Source organism: Sus scrofa, chromosome 4 (genome assembly GCF_054392235.1).
Source record: "Sus scrofa isolate SSC_HxYL_T2T_F1_AM1 chromosome 4, Sscrofa_HxYL_maternal_Yorkshire_Landrace_v2.0, whole genome shotgun sequence".
NCBI classification, from domain to species: Eukaryota; Metazoa; Chordata; class Mammalia; order Artiodactyla; family Suidae; genus Sus; species Sus scrofa.
The window spans coordinates 91,280,901-91,296,388 of NC_139386.1; the positions used below are offsets into that span (position 1 = coordinate 91,280,901).

The following is a 15,488-nucleotide window of genomic DNA, read 5'->3' on the forward strand; positions in this document are numbered from 1 at the left end:
CCTTCAATAAAAATTAGCTCAAATAGTTGAGCTATTGCTCAATGTCCAGAGAAATTAAAGATCACTGAGTAAAACTACCTCTAAAGAAAAGATAAACTTTGGAAAATTCTGAACAATAGTATATTTTATGGAAAACAATCTTATTGCACTAAATATTTGCTCTATCAGGATTATTTACTAACAGAAATTTGAGGTGTTTTGAGACTAAAAATTGCATTCTTAGATTTTTATTAACATACAAGTTTCAATTATAATTAATTGGTATTATGGTTAAAGCTAAACACTACATCTGCCTTAAAAATAAGAGTTGGTGTCCTAAGAAGGCCATTAAAGCCCCTAGACAATCCTCTTTACACTCTCAGGTTTGTAAAGCTTCTTTCATATGTATAAAGAAAATAAATCTCTGCCGAACCACTTTTCAAGATACCCCTATTCTTCAACTGGTGAACATAGTATGGAAAGTTTTTCTGTTCCAGGAGGGTTTCTTAAACAATGAATATTGGTGGTTTTGTCCCACTTTCCATAAAATAGATTTCCCTCGTATTTCTTATCCCTCCTGTTTTTCTAGCTACCACCCCCTCCCTTCCTCTTTTCATAGAACTTATTTTCCCAAGCTGTTCTCAGTTAGTCTGTGTCTGCAAAGAGCGCTGATGTTTCCACTCTGTGAAGTCTCCAGTGATTACACCCAATCTCTTTCATGCTAGAACTACATATTTATCAACCCCAGAGAGAAAAGATGAGGCGGCACCAGGGTAGTGAGTGATGTGAATTCCTGTCAGAGCAGAAATTGTGCTAGGGGAGGTCTCTAGACAGAAAAAAAAAAAAAAATCTTTGGGTTGGGGATGGGTGAAGAGTACAAAGAAAAAGAAAAGAAGGGATGAGTTTTAAAAAATGCAGGAAGAAGGCAGTAAGCAATTAGAGAAGACTCAGTGTGTGCACAGTTGTCAGTCCCTGCTGGAAATGCCCGCCAGTGGCCAGAAGTGGGTCATGAGTGTAATGAGCCAGTCAGCCTGACATCTGCACTCTTTAGTCCAGCCTCAGGTTTCCACCTGGATCTAGCAACTTGCGAGCTTCAGAGCAGAGAGGTAAGTGCGTGATTTTCTTTGGTTCTTGCCTCCCTTGTCAGACACGGACACCTATTTCCCCACATAGGGCAAAGTCTACCTTCTTGACTAACCAGAAATAACCAGAGGAAGCTATAGTCCAGACTGGGTCTCTTCCTTCCCTCAAAGGCTGTACTGATTTAAGAGAAAACTTGCTCTGACCCCTGCCAAAGCTGATAACTTATGAGTTTCTAATTAACACCCACCCCAGGCCTTTGAATTTGTAGAGATGCAAATGATGCTCATTTCTAATAATTTAATTCTTCCAATGACAGCCATCATTTTTGTGAAGACTTCAAGAAAACTGGGCAAGAATGATGCAAAGTTCATCCAAACCATGGCTACTGCTTGTGAAACTTCCCAGAGCACCTTTGATCCTGGCAGTGGATTAGTATGGTCATTATCAAACGCACATATGGCAACCACATTTTCTGTACCTCAAACAGAGACATATTAGTCTAACAATAGGAAAGAATATTTGATAATGGAGAAATGGTAGCTCTCTTACTCCTGCTTCTTAGAGTGTTAGCGGCCTCTCTTTGCTATCTTCTCCATGACTTTCTCCATAAATTCTAGATTGAGAATAACTTTTCTTCTACATGTTAATTTTTCTTAAACTTTGCCCTTTATTCCCCTAGCTTTATGCTCTATCATGTCACCTTAGAGAGAGCATGCATCTGTTAAAGTTGAGTAGAGAAAAATCTAAATGCTGCTTAATCAATGCTACATCATTTTTCCAAATGCACGAATGGTATTCAAGCAAAACAGAAAAATGGGGGAAGACATGTATTGATTCTAGCAAATTTGCTTCAGCTTCATGAAAGGAGCAGAGAACAAAACTCCAGGTTAAGAGGTTGGGCCTATATAAGCTTCCTCAGGTTCTTGGCATTTGGGAAAGAAGAAGATACTATTTTCACTTTAAGGAAATGTATGCAAGGAATTGTGGATCACTCCAGGAAAAAAAAAATGTGAACTGGTTAAGTCATTTTAGTATCTCTGAATTTCTTTCTTCCCAATCTTTACCTTACTCCCTGTCTCCTTTTCTTTCTCAGTAGGTCTAGGTTGGCTCCTGACATTCTGTATTTCTAATAAAACCCCAGATGATTTCAGTGCCATGAACTGCCTTTTTGCTTTTTTTTTTTTTTTTTTTTTTTTTTTTTAGGGCTGTACTAGTGGCATATGGAGGTTCCCAGGGTAGGGGTTGAATTGGAGCTGTAGCTGCCGGTCTACAGAAACTCGGGATCCGAGCTGCATCTGGAACCTACACCACAGCTCATGGCAATGCTGGATCCTTAACCCACTGAGCAAGGACAGGGATCCAACTTGCGTCCTCAAGAATATTAGATTCATTTCCTCTGAGCCACGATGGGAACTCCCATGAAATGCATTTTTGAATAGCAAGAAACTAGATGTCCAAGTATGAGACAAGCTAAAGTCAATACAAGGATATGTGTATTTTCAGAATATTCTGAAGAGCATCCTCTTAACAAGAACTGAAGGAAGGGGTCACTAATGATTGAAGAGTGGAGAACAGACAAAACATGAAATTTGGCATGTCTATATGCAGACTTTAACATTTGCTACCTGAGTGACTTCAGACTAGTCATTAATATTTATGATGCCTAATTTTCCCATATCCAAAATTAGATTTGTAATAATACTTACTTCCAGTGGTTGTGAAAAACCAAAGGTACAATGTATGATAAAGCTGCAAAGTGAGACTCACTCGCTAATACAGTTGAATTTAGCAAGCCATTGCAAGAGATAATTTTAGGCAAAAGGGTTTTCCCAGGGCCCTTCAAATCACATCAGCACGTCATGTACTTATTCTCCCACTTTAACAGGCAGTCCTAATTGACTGTATGGGAATGTACAAAAACAAACATCACAATTAGAATCCATTGATCTAAGCAGGTGACTTTGTTTTAATCAATCATCCAGTAGTTATGGAGCAATTTGATATATGTTTTTATCTTGTACATATGCTTCCTGAGTTGTCTCAGGCCCCATAGCTTCAACAAAACTAAGATAAATAGCTGAGCAAAAATTTTCCAGTCTGTTCATTGCTCCACTGTATCTGAGTCCTTTTCTTTTATGGTTTTTTCTAGAAGCAGATTAGAAAGAATTTCAAGTCCCAAGAGAATGGTAGCATGTTTGGTACACAGAGCACCCAGCTGGTTGGGATTGCAAGGGACTCATGCTATTCTTTGCATGATTTCACAATAAAAAGAAGGAAGAAGCAACTTGGTCTCAGAATAAATAGAACAAAGTGGATGCCACCCCTACTTGCACCCTGGAACAATACAAGGGCTATGTTAAAATTTCCTGAATACTTTGAAGAGAGCTTATTCATCATTTTGTGCTAAGATCTGACCATACTTGCTACCATTTATGAATTTAAGTTTCTTTTTTTATTTGGGCAATGCCCACGCATATGATATTTCTCAGGCTAGGGGTAAAATCAGAGCTGTAGTTGCCGACATACAGCCACAGCGATGCCAGATCTGAGATGCTTCGGCGAGCTACACCACAGCTCATGGCAATGCTGAATCCTTTAACCCCTTGAACACAGGGATTGAACCTGTGTCCTTACGGACGCTAGTCAAGTTTGTTACCACTGAACCACGACAGGAACTCCCGAACCTAAATTTTAAAGAAACAAAAATACTTCCAAGATGTGGTATCCAGCTCCATACAAGATCAAATCCAAGAATTCACAGTGGATGAAAGAGGCAATATGAGTGCTGTATTCAATTCATGAGGCAAGGAAGTTCATTAGACAAGAAAAGAAGGTGAGAGTTGCCAAATAGTTGGCTGACAAAACCAAATCAAAAATGGGTGCCTAGAAAAGTAGATGAGGTGATAGGACATGGTAAGAGGGAAGAATTTACTCAGCCATCTGCCAATTCTGCTTGACTTCTCTCTAGCTCAGGGCTGTTTGCCTAAGACTTAGTGCTAGCCTACGGCTTTGGCTACTGGGCATTTACAGGCACCACCCAAAACCCAAATGAGTGATACATCACCTTACCAGGGATCCTAATGCATCAAGGCCCTGCTTATTTTATGTCTGATGAAATTGTAAGTTATTGAAAAACAGACCTGTATTTCATTTCCACACGTCAGTTCTATGTCCCAAACAGAAGTGCAATAAATTACAAATGAATGGAAAATTGTGATAAAGCCTCATGTCTAATGCATTTGGGATGAGGAGTTATGCTAACTTGGGGATGTAGTTGCACCCATCATGTTTTGCTTTCCTGACCTGTGTAGAAACACAGGTGCTATCTACAATATAAATAGGGACATTATGTTACTGGGTCCTTTGCCATGGAAAACAAATAATTTGACTGGCTTTGGCTAGATTTTGCTGTTGGGCAGCAGAAGCATTGGGAATTATATAGAATATCATTCCATGTCAGAAAAGAAGGGATTCTTTTCTGTAATAGAAGTCCCCGATTTCTTGCTCCAGGTTGATCAGAGAATTTCTCCACTGCAGACTCCTAACTAGAAATGTGTTTTTCTCTTGCCAGTCTGGATTATGATAAATATCTACCCTACCCCTGTGTCTTATTAGTCTGCCTGCTGACAGGAAGGGACTCAGCAAGTTGGTAATGTGGGAGATTCCGTTTTGATATTTGGCACAACTCGATTTGATTTCTAGTTGTCTTTATTAATCCTTCCCCACTTGATTTTGGCTGTCTTGGATTCAAATGACATCTTTAAGGAGAGAAACAAAGAATTTGCAATTGTTTCCCAGCAATGTGCAAATTGGCACTTAATTGAGAATTAATGGTGTGCTAACTGCTCGCTGCAGCCATTCCCACTGCAAATTGCACTGGGACTGCTTGCACTTTTGACTTTGACATGCTTTTTATAGGGTTACATGAGTAATTTGATCTGTAAAAGGGAGAGAAGATTCCACCTCCTGAAGGAAAAGTACTAATTAGCAGCAAAATCTAACTGCCTTTCTCTGGCAGGGTCTCCTCTTGCTATGTTGGGCTTAATGCAAACCCCTGCCATGCTGAGTTTCTACACTGATTGTCCAATACAGCCTTTTTAATTTTAATTTCCTTTAGCAGAGTTGATATTCAATTAGCCACACCAATGAAGGGTTGCATTAGTACGCATAATAATTCTCAACTTTGTATAGAGCTTTAGAGATTGCAAAGAGCTATTACATTTGCCCCTTATAGACATGATTATTGTATTTAGCAACAATATCAGACCCATTTTACAGATGGATAAATTTAAATTCAAAGGTATTAAAGCTATGTCCAAGGCCACAAGTAAGGAAGAAGTGAAGAAGATAGAAGATCCAGATTCCAACATTTTTAACCCATTGCTTTTTTCCCTACTCTATCAAAAGAGAGTGTGGTTGATGCTTTTTAATCCCGTGTCTATGTTGTTCATTAATTCACTCATTTTTTTCAGTACACAAATCAACTGATGAACACTGTGTAAGTAACACCTGCAACATATTCTTGGAGAAAAAGAAAATGCAGGATGGGATTCTCAAAAAACTTGTTAAAGATATGGCAAATATACACAGCATGTAAATGTTAATGTTAGACAAAAACCCAATCCTTGAGGGTAAGAACTATGTCTGGTTCATGATTTTATCCTTCTACAGTTCCTAATATAGTGCAGGACCTAGCAGAGAGCAGACAGTGTATAAATACTTGTTGGAAAAAATAGTAGAATGACTGTGCCCTATCTTACTACATATTCTCAGTCCTTTCTTCCTTTTTTTTTTTTTTTCCTGCTTTTTAGGGCTGTACCCACGGCATATGGAAGTTCCCAGGGTAGGGGGCAAACTGGAGCTACAGCTGCTGGCCTATGCCACAGCCACAGCAACACGGGCTCTGAGCTGTGTCTGTGAACTATACCACAACTCACAGCAATGCCGGATCCCCAACTCACTGATCAAGGCCAGGGATGGAACCACAAACTCATGGATGCTAGCTGACTACTTCATTTCCGCTGAGCCATGATGGGAACTCCCTCTTAGTCCTTTCTTTATTTTTCTTTATAGTACTTAGTACTCTTAATGTATCTTTTAATACGTATTTATTCTCTGTCTCTTCCACTGGAATATAAGAGGACAGGGATCTTTGTCAGTTTCACCCACTGATATCTTTCAAGCATGGAAAACAGTACCTGGATTTCACTGAATACATGGCTAAAACCTGGATGATATCATTTGAAAGCTGGCTTGGTTGACCAGAAAAATCTAAGACTGAATTTTGTATTTTTTTTTTTTTTTTTCCCTCCCTGGTATTGAAGCCATAATCTGAGTTTGGAAACTTCACCTATTTGCCTGTCCAAAGAGAGAAGTTTTCTCATTCTCTGAAACAAAATCTTATTTGGGGACTTATTCATTAGTATGCTGGGACAGTTTGGAGAAGAAATGTTTTATAGATCTTTAACCCTGTCCTTCCTTCCAAAGTACGAAATCCAATGACCTCCTGCCTTAGTTGACTACTATACAGAAAATCAGGCTAAGAGTCTTCATGTCTTAGAAATGCCTCCCTGTAAATTTAGAACAGCCTCAGAGCAGGAATATCCAAACAATCAAGTGGATCTGAGAACTTCAGTATGCTCGTTAAAAAGCCTAGGGCCCTGGGCCATTTTCTGATCTGTGACGAAAACATCCTTCCCAGGATTCTTCCTTGACTGGGATTGAGGGATTGAGAAGGAGGAGGAAAGAGGCCTCAGTTTTCTGCTGTTAGGATGTGAGATTTCCTGCTGTACCAACCCTCATTAGCACCTGGGGGGGGGTGGGGAGAGCAGGCAGCAAAAGTGTGGAGGACTTTGGCTCAGAGCCCAGTCTAAGTCCCCTGAGATGGTCCTTAATAACCCTTTTGGGAGGGGCTGGAAAAATTAATTAGGATGTATAAAGATAGTCCGACTACTTAAAATCAGAAGAAGTTGGAGAGTATTAAATTATTTTTAAAATCCATTTATTTTACCAAGGGGGCTAGATTTCTTGTTTGTGGGGTTTTACCGTAAAAAGCATAGTTAATATTATAGCAAGTGGTAGTTAAGAAAGGTTGAGACATTCAGAGTATTACTGACAGTGGCATGTGGCTTCTGGATCTGTGCTCTCCCATTCAATTGCTACTAATCACCTATGTATGGCTAGTTGAGTACTTGAAATGTAGCTAGTGGGACTGAGGAACTAAATTCTTAATATTATTTAATGCAACCTAATTTAAATCTAAAACTGGATACCTGATTCAGTTACTAGAAAAGTATTAGGGTATATTTGGAACACCATGGCCATGTAAATCTACTACTTCAACTGTAGATTGTATTAACTCTAAATGTTAATCAAGTATTGCTAATGAAAATGTAGTATCTAAATGCAAATGTGCTGTAAGTGTAAAATACACACTGGATTTCAGAAAGTTTTACAAAAAATGTAAAATACCTTAGTAATAATAGTTTACATTTATTAAACATTGAAACACTATGCTGGATATGTTGCATTAAAATTATATTATTTTGGAATTTCTGTCATGGCTCAGTGATTAATGAACCCAACTAGGATCCATGAGGACACAGGCGCAATCTCTGGCCTTGCTCAATGGGTTAAGGATGTGGCCTTATTATTATGAGCTGTGGTGTAGGTCGAAGAGGCGGCTAGGATTCTGTGTTGCCGTGGCTCTGGCATAGGCGGGCGGCTACAGCTCTGATTCGCCCCTTAGGCTGGGAACCACCGTATGCTGCCAGTGTGGCCTAAAAAGACAACATAATTTATTAAATTAAATAGTATTATTCAATGTGATTTCATCTGATTTTCTTTTACTTTTAAAACTGATTTCTGCACATTTTAAATTACATATGTGCCTCATATTTTCATTAGATAATATTTTTCTAGGAATAGTGAAGCACTATTATGGGTTGAATTGTGCCCACTCCCTTCCCAGATTCATGTGTTGAAAGCCTAAACCCAATACCCAAGAATGTGACTATGTTTGGAGATAGTCTTTAAAGAGCTAATTAAGGTAAAATGGGGTCATTGAGGTGGCCCTAACCTAATATGAAAATGCTATTTTGAAAAAGAAGATTAGGGTATAGACACACAGAGATAAGACCATGTGGAAACTCATGGAGAAAATGGCCATCTACAAGCCACAGAGAGAGGTCTTCAGAAGAAACCAACCATGCCAACAATTTGAATTTGAACTTCTGGCCTCCAGAACTGTAAGGAAATAAATTTCCATTTAAGTCATCCAGTCTATAGTACTGTTATGGCAGCCCTCGTAAGCTAATAGAAGAACTAAAATGAAGCCTGCTACAGAAGAATACCTCAGAGCAGCAGCTGCTAACTCCATATTACTTGTTCATTGTCCCTCTCTCTCCCAGTACTATGACTTCTGTGAAGGAAGGGATTGTTCCTTTCTTAAGCACTCTGTATTGACAGCACCTAGTATAGTCCCAGCCTCAGAGTAAATGTTCAATAAACATTTGTTAATTAAGAAAGTGATTATGTAACTCATTTAATCAATATAAACAGCTGATTTGGGTGACCGGCCAAAAAATATCATCTATTCCTCATTAGCATGAGTTCATAATCTGAATTTTTCTCAGATAAATTGCTATCTTCATTTGACCAGGTTCAACACAAATATTCTGTCTCAGCAATCAGTGCTGGCCCTCTTAAATACAAACTTATCAGCCATTAATACCTGATACTCTCTGAGACTGTAGACCTATAACTAGGCAATAATTTCTTTTTTTAAAGGAAAATAAAACCAGTCTTAACATTCTTGGTTTTCTCACTAACATTTCACATGGTATTCATAATTATAGGTTGATTAACTGAATTAAGCAAACACCTTAGAGCTTGAAGGGCCATTTTGCTGTCCAGTCATCTCACAAATGTAGGACAACCTACTTCAAAATCTGTTGGATACTCAGTTCCAAAGGACATTTTTCCCCCTCTAATTTCCTCACACTCATCTTTAAGACATCTCCTCCCCCAATTCAAACTACACTTGCTTCAGGATTGCCATTTGATAGTGCTTCCTTTCTACGCCTGTCCCCACCTCTCAGTGTTGACACTGCCTGTCCTGGTGGAGGTACTGAACAGCTGCCTATTTTTGCCTATCACTTGCAGTAATGGGAAGACAGCCTGGATTCTGAAAAGCCCAGATTCTGCAATTGAAGAGAATCATACATACCTGACTGGCATGGGGCTAGAGATTTTTCCACCAAAACCCACTGTGATCATGTTTATTTCATTTCATCCAGTAGGTAGGTATTGAGCATGTATGATGTTTCCAGCTCTGGGGACATAATGGAGAGCTAAACAATTGTTTACATTATATAAAAGGGTGCTAGAGGTGGTGTGGAGGCAAGAAGTGGTGAGATGAATGTAGACAAATAATTCTCTAATAAATGAATAAGATGTTTGAGCTAACTGTGGTCAAAGGAAACAGGAGAAAAATTGACAGCATCATGCGCAATAGTCCAGTGATGGAAAGATACGTGGGACATTTGAGTGATATGAGATGAAGATGATGTTGTTGCCAAGGTACAGATTTTTGGAAGCCCAGGTAATCAATTGGGGATTTTGGTCTTTATCTGAAGATATAGTATTTTTTAAAGGAGTGATATAATATTGTCTATGTTTTGGAAATGAATGTTTATCTTCTGGAGAGCAAATTGTTACAAAGGGATTAAGAACACATGAAGGTTGTCAAGTCAGGAGGCTATTGCAATAGTCCAGGTGAGAAACAGTGGTAACTAAGGGACTAGAAATAAAGATGAAGTCAGATGAATGGATTTGAGTCTTTTATTAGAGTGCTCCTCATACTTTAATATGTATGTGCATCACTTGGGAATCTTGCCAAAATGTAGATCCTGATTTAGTAGTTCTACAGTGGAGCCCACAGATAGACCTAGAATTCACTATTCTAACAAGCTTCACACATGGGCAACGTCTGGTCTTCAGAACACACTTTGAAGAGCCAGGTTCTATTCAATAGAATCTATTTGACTTGGTGATATAGTACAAGGGGAATGTTGAGTTTAAAGGGCCTTTAAGACTTCCAAGAGGAGATACTAAGTAGGAAGCTGTATAAATAGGATCTATACAGAGGGGAGTTCTTAGCTGGAAATATAAATTTTGAATCATCTGAATACAAGTGCTAATGGAAGGTATGGCTGTGGATGACATCATCTAATGAAAAATAAAGAGTAAAACAGTGAAGAAGTCCTAGAACCAAGACTTAAGAAACACACACACACACACAGGCAAAAAGGAAGGCAAAGCGGAAGAAAACCAGAAGTTTCATGTATTATGAAAACCAGGAGAGTATTTTAAGGAGAGAGAGATCCAGGGTTGAATGTTGCTAGCAGATTAAAAAGATTAAATCCAAGTTGTTCTGATTATTTTCACCTCAGCTGCTTATTGGGACTAGAGTTGAGTGCTAATCTTTTCACCCATTTTCCCTTGTCCTATTTCTTCAGACTGGACTCTCTTCATATGCACTTTTTTCATCTCCAGCTTCAGGCAGATTAACTCAGCAAACTTGGAAGCCAGATGATGAAAACTGAAAAACTGTAAGATGGAAGGGATATGGAACTCCAGTTCACTGCTTGAAGAAGGGCAGTCAGAGTTAACAGTTTTAGACTTTATAAGGAGAAATAAATTTATGTCATGTGAACAATTATATATTTTAGAGTTTGTTTTTCAAAACAGCTTTACTATAACTGCTAAATGGAAAAATGCATGCATTTCTCAATTACCAGATTACAACTCAAACTGTATTTTGTTTCCAGTACTAGAGACACAAGACATGAGTTAATCAAATTTTTTTGTGTGTAGCAGCCTGGGTAATTCATGTTTTTAAGTCCCTTTAATATCTTATTGGTTGTGCATTCTAGGTTTTAAACAACTTGTTTAGAATGAACTTTTAGAACCACACCCATTTCTAAGTTGGGAACTGCTTACATAGCAAAGGATTTATTGCTGAATGATCAATTTGATATGCTTGTCATAACTGCTAAACTATACAGACATGGGCCATTTATTCCAGACAACATAATGTCTGAATTGGATTGAAGAAACTGGATCAATAGACCTTAACCATCGACCTGAAAATGGTCACTCCATACAATCGTGGAAAATCAAGTAGTCCAGTTGTCTGAAAAAATAACAATTGGCAGACAAATTACTTTATCAGTCATCTTTGGTTTTAGTGGGAAATTGTATGGTTTTAATTTCAAAAAGGATATGGTTCACTAACCTTATAGTGACTGATATTAAAAAATTGAAATGTATGTTATATCACAAAGCTGATGGAATGGAGTTCAACTAGATGCGTTTTTTTTTACCAAAAAAAATAATAAATTTGTTTTAAGAAGTAATAATAAAATGCCAAGTGATTGTAGCAACGTCATAGGGAAGAGAGAGAGGAATTGGGAATATTCTAAGTTACTACATTACATATGAAGTGATATAGTGTTATTTTAAGATGGACTTAAATTAGTTATAAATGTGGCCTACACCACAGCCACAGCAATTCCAGATCTGAGTCATGTCTGACCTACACCAAAGCTCACAACAATGCCAGATCTTTAAAACACTGAGCAAGACCATGGATCAAACCTGCGTCCTCATGGATGCTAGTCAGATTCATTAACCGCTAAGCCATGACAAGAACTCTGACACTAATTTTAAATTTAAAAAAAAATCAGATAGGCTAAAAATAAAGGGATTGAGCAATCCAGTGTCCACTGATAGATGAATGGATATTTTTTAGTGGTGGTACATATTTTTTAAAGGTAGAATATTATTCAGCCTTAAGAGAAGAAGATTCTGGTACATGCTACAACACTGATGAATCTTAACATTATTCTAAGTGAAATAGCCCAGTCACAAAAGGACAAATTATATGATTCCACTTACGTAAGGTACCTATAGTACCTCACTATCTGTCACTAATTCATAGAGACAGGAAATAGAATGATGATTTCTAGGGGTGAAGAGAAGGAATGGAGGGAGTTAGTGTATAAGGGGCAAAACAATTCAACTGGGAAGATGAAAATTTTCTAGAGACAGATGGTAGTGATGGTTGCAACACAATATAAATGTATTTAATGTCACAGAATGGTACACTCAAAATGGTAAACTATACGTTATATATATTTTACCACAATAAAAAATAAAAAAGGGATAGAGATAGATATATCATGCTAATGATAATAAAAAGAAATTTGAAGTAGCTATATTAATTTTAGATAAAGCAAATTTCAGATAAAGGAAGATTATCATATCTGTCCATAAAAGGGACATTACATAATGATAATGAGGTCAATTCTCAAAGAAGACATACAAACCTAAACATGTATGAACCCAACTCCAGAACATCAAAATACATGAGGCAAATTTGATAGAAATGAAAGGAGAAATTGAATAGTCCACCATTATATCTGGAGATTTCAAAACCCCTGTCAGAAACTGACAAATTAAGAAGGCAGAAAATCAGTAAGGATATAGATCACCTGAATAATACCATCAATCAATTTGATTTAAATGACATTTGAGAAATTTCTATCCAATGACAGCAGAATACATATTCTCCTGAGCTCACATGGACTAATTGCCAAGACAGACCATATTTTGGATCATAAAACACCTCATAACCAATTTTAAAGATAGAAATCATATGAAGTATACTGTTAGAGCAAATAGGAATTAAGGTAGAAATCAATAACAGAAAGATAGCTGGTAATATTTAGAAATTAACACAATTCTAGATAACCTCTAGGTCAAAGAAGTCTCAAGATAATTTAAAATATTTTGAACTAAATTAAAATTGAAATACAAACATCAGAATTTTGTGAGATGCAGTGAGAGTAGTGCTTAGAGGGAAATTCATAGCAATTATATATATGAATACGTATTATATTCATAGCATATATATGTAAAAGAAGAAAGATCTAAAATAATTAAACTAAGTTTCCACCTTAGACTATAAAAAGAATAACAACTCGAGCTTAAGGAAGTAAAAGAAAATAGATGATAAAAATTAGGGCAGAAATCAATGACTTTGAATTCAAGAAAACAATAGAGAAAAACCAATAATACTGAAGATGGGTCTTTGAAAAGATTGATTAAAATTGATAAACTCCTAGCCAATCTAACCAAGAAATAAGAGAAGGGACATACATTATCAATATTAAAAATTAAGAAAGAGTCATTACTACTGATCTCATGGACATTTAAAATGTAATAAACTCAAATGAATCTGTGCCAAAAAAACTGCTAGCAGATTAAATGGATTAGTTTCATGAAAAACAGATTACAAAACTCACAAAAGAAAAAAATAGATAACTTGACTAGCTCTATACTTATTAAATAAATTAAATTGATAATAACCTACTGAAGAAGAAAATACAAGTACCAGGCCCAGATGGTTAAAAAGGAAATATACCAATTCCTCATAATCTCTTCCAGAAAATAGATGCAGAGTTTAACATTCACAAACTTATTCCATGAGATCACCACTACCCTAATACCCAAACTAAGTAAAGATATTAGAAAACAGGAGAACTCCAAGTGAACATCTCTCATGAACCAAGAGTCAAAAATCCTCAACAAAATATTAGCAAATTGATACAACAATGTATAAAAAGAATATCCATCACAACCAAATAAATGTTTTCTCGCTACTCAAGACTGATTGAATTGAACACTTAAAAATTAAACAATGTGATTTAACATATAAACAGGCTAAAAATAAATATTGTGTGTTTTTTGTTTTTGTTTTTGTTTTTGTTTTTTTGCTTTTTTAGGGCCACACTCATGGCATACTGATGTTCCCAGCCTAGGGGTCAAATTGGAGCTATAGCTGCCGGCCTATGTCATTGCCACAGCAACGTAGGATCTGAACTGTGTCTGTGACCTACACCACAGCTCACGGCAAAGCTAGATCGTTAACCCACTGAGCAAGGCCAGGGATCAAACCTGCAACCTCATGGTTACGAGTCAGATTATTTTCCACTGCGCCACAGTGGGAACTCCAATATTGTATGATTTTATCAATTGACAAAAGTAATGCATGTGACAAAAATCCAAAACTCATCTGTGATTAAAAGCTCTCAACAAATTAGGAGTAGAAAGACACTTTTCTAATCTGATAGGAATTGCATTTATCAATAGATTGCTTTAGGTTAAGATTGTTGAAATCTTAACAATAGTGAGTCTTTCAATAATGAACATGATATCTGTCCCTTATTATTTGTCCTTGATCTAGAAATTACATGCAATCCCAATCAAAATCTCAGCAAGCTCTTTTCTAGATAGCAACATAGAAGTTATAACTTTTACATAGAAGATACACACACACACACACACACACACACACACACACACACACACACACACACACACCGATTTTTCAGACTCGTTTACCTTACAGGTTATTACAAAATATTGAGTATAGCCCCCTGTTTTTTGGCTTCATCTATGGCATGCAGAAGTTCCCAGGCTAGGGACTGAACCTGCACCACAGCAGTGACCCGAGCCACTGCAGTGACAATGTAGGATACTCAACCCACTCAGCCACATGAGAACTCCAAGTATAGCCCATTTTAAATGTACAGTTCAGTGGTGGCATTAAGTTTATGTTGCTGTACAATCATCACCCCCATCCATTTCCAGAATGTTTTAATTTTCCCCAATTAAAACTCTATCCCCATCAAACACTAATTCCCCATTTCCCCCTCCCCCTGTTCCTGGCAACTACCATTCTACCTGGTGTTAATGAATCTGATTAGCCTAGGGATCTTACAAAGGTGGAATCATACTGTATTTGTCCTTTTGCACCTGGCTTATTTCACCTAGCATTATGTTCTCAAGGTTCATTCATGTGACATGTGTCAAAATTTCATTCCTTTTATGGCTGACTAATGCTCCACCGTACGGATATACCACATGTTGTTTATCTATTTATCTGTTAGAGAGTTGTTTCCACTCTCTAACAGAGTTAAGAAAATTTTTTTTGACTGAAAAAATTGTGGTTAAAAAAAAGACATAACCTGGAGTCCCCATCGTGGCTCAGTAGTTAACGAAACCAACTAGTATCCATGAGGACGCGGGTTTGATCCCTGACCTTGCTCAGTGGCTTAAGGATCCACCGTTGCCGTGAGCTGCAGTGTAGGTTGCAGATGTGGCTCAGATCCTGCGTTGCTGTGGCTGTGGTGTAGGCCGGCGTCTGCAGCTCCGATTGGACCCCTGGCCTGGGAACTTCCATATGCTGCATGTGTGGCCCCAAAAAGCAAAAAAATAAAATAATAACCTGAAGTTCCCGCTGTGGCATGGTGGGTTAAGAATCTGACTGTAGTAGCTCGGGTCACTGTGGAGGTACAGGT

At 37.5% G+C, this 15,488-nt stretch overlaps 1 long non-coding RNA gene across 2 annotated transcripts; it reads left to right on the forward strand.

Annotated features, from left to right (window-relative positions):
* Positions 1-956: 956 nt before the first annotated feature.
* On the forward strand, positions 957-11,412 carry LOC106507442 (uncharacterized). 2 transcript variants are annotated; one of them, XR_014844997.1, is made up of 4 exons: positions 1,024-1,085; positions 1,379-1,499; positions 9,226-9,362; positions 10,581-11,412. It is a non-coding gene; the product is annotated as an uncharacterized LOC106507442 (long non-coding RNA). The 2 variants fall into 2 exon arrangements; XR_001303422.3 differs by lacking the exon at positions 1,379-1,499 and having other exon boundaries at positions 957-1,085; positions 10,581-11,410.
* The last annotated feature ends 4,076 nt before the right edge of the window (positions 11,413-15,488 follow it).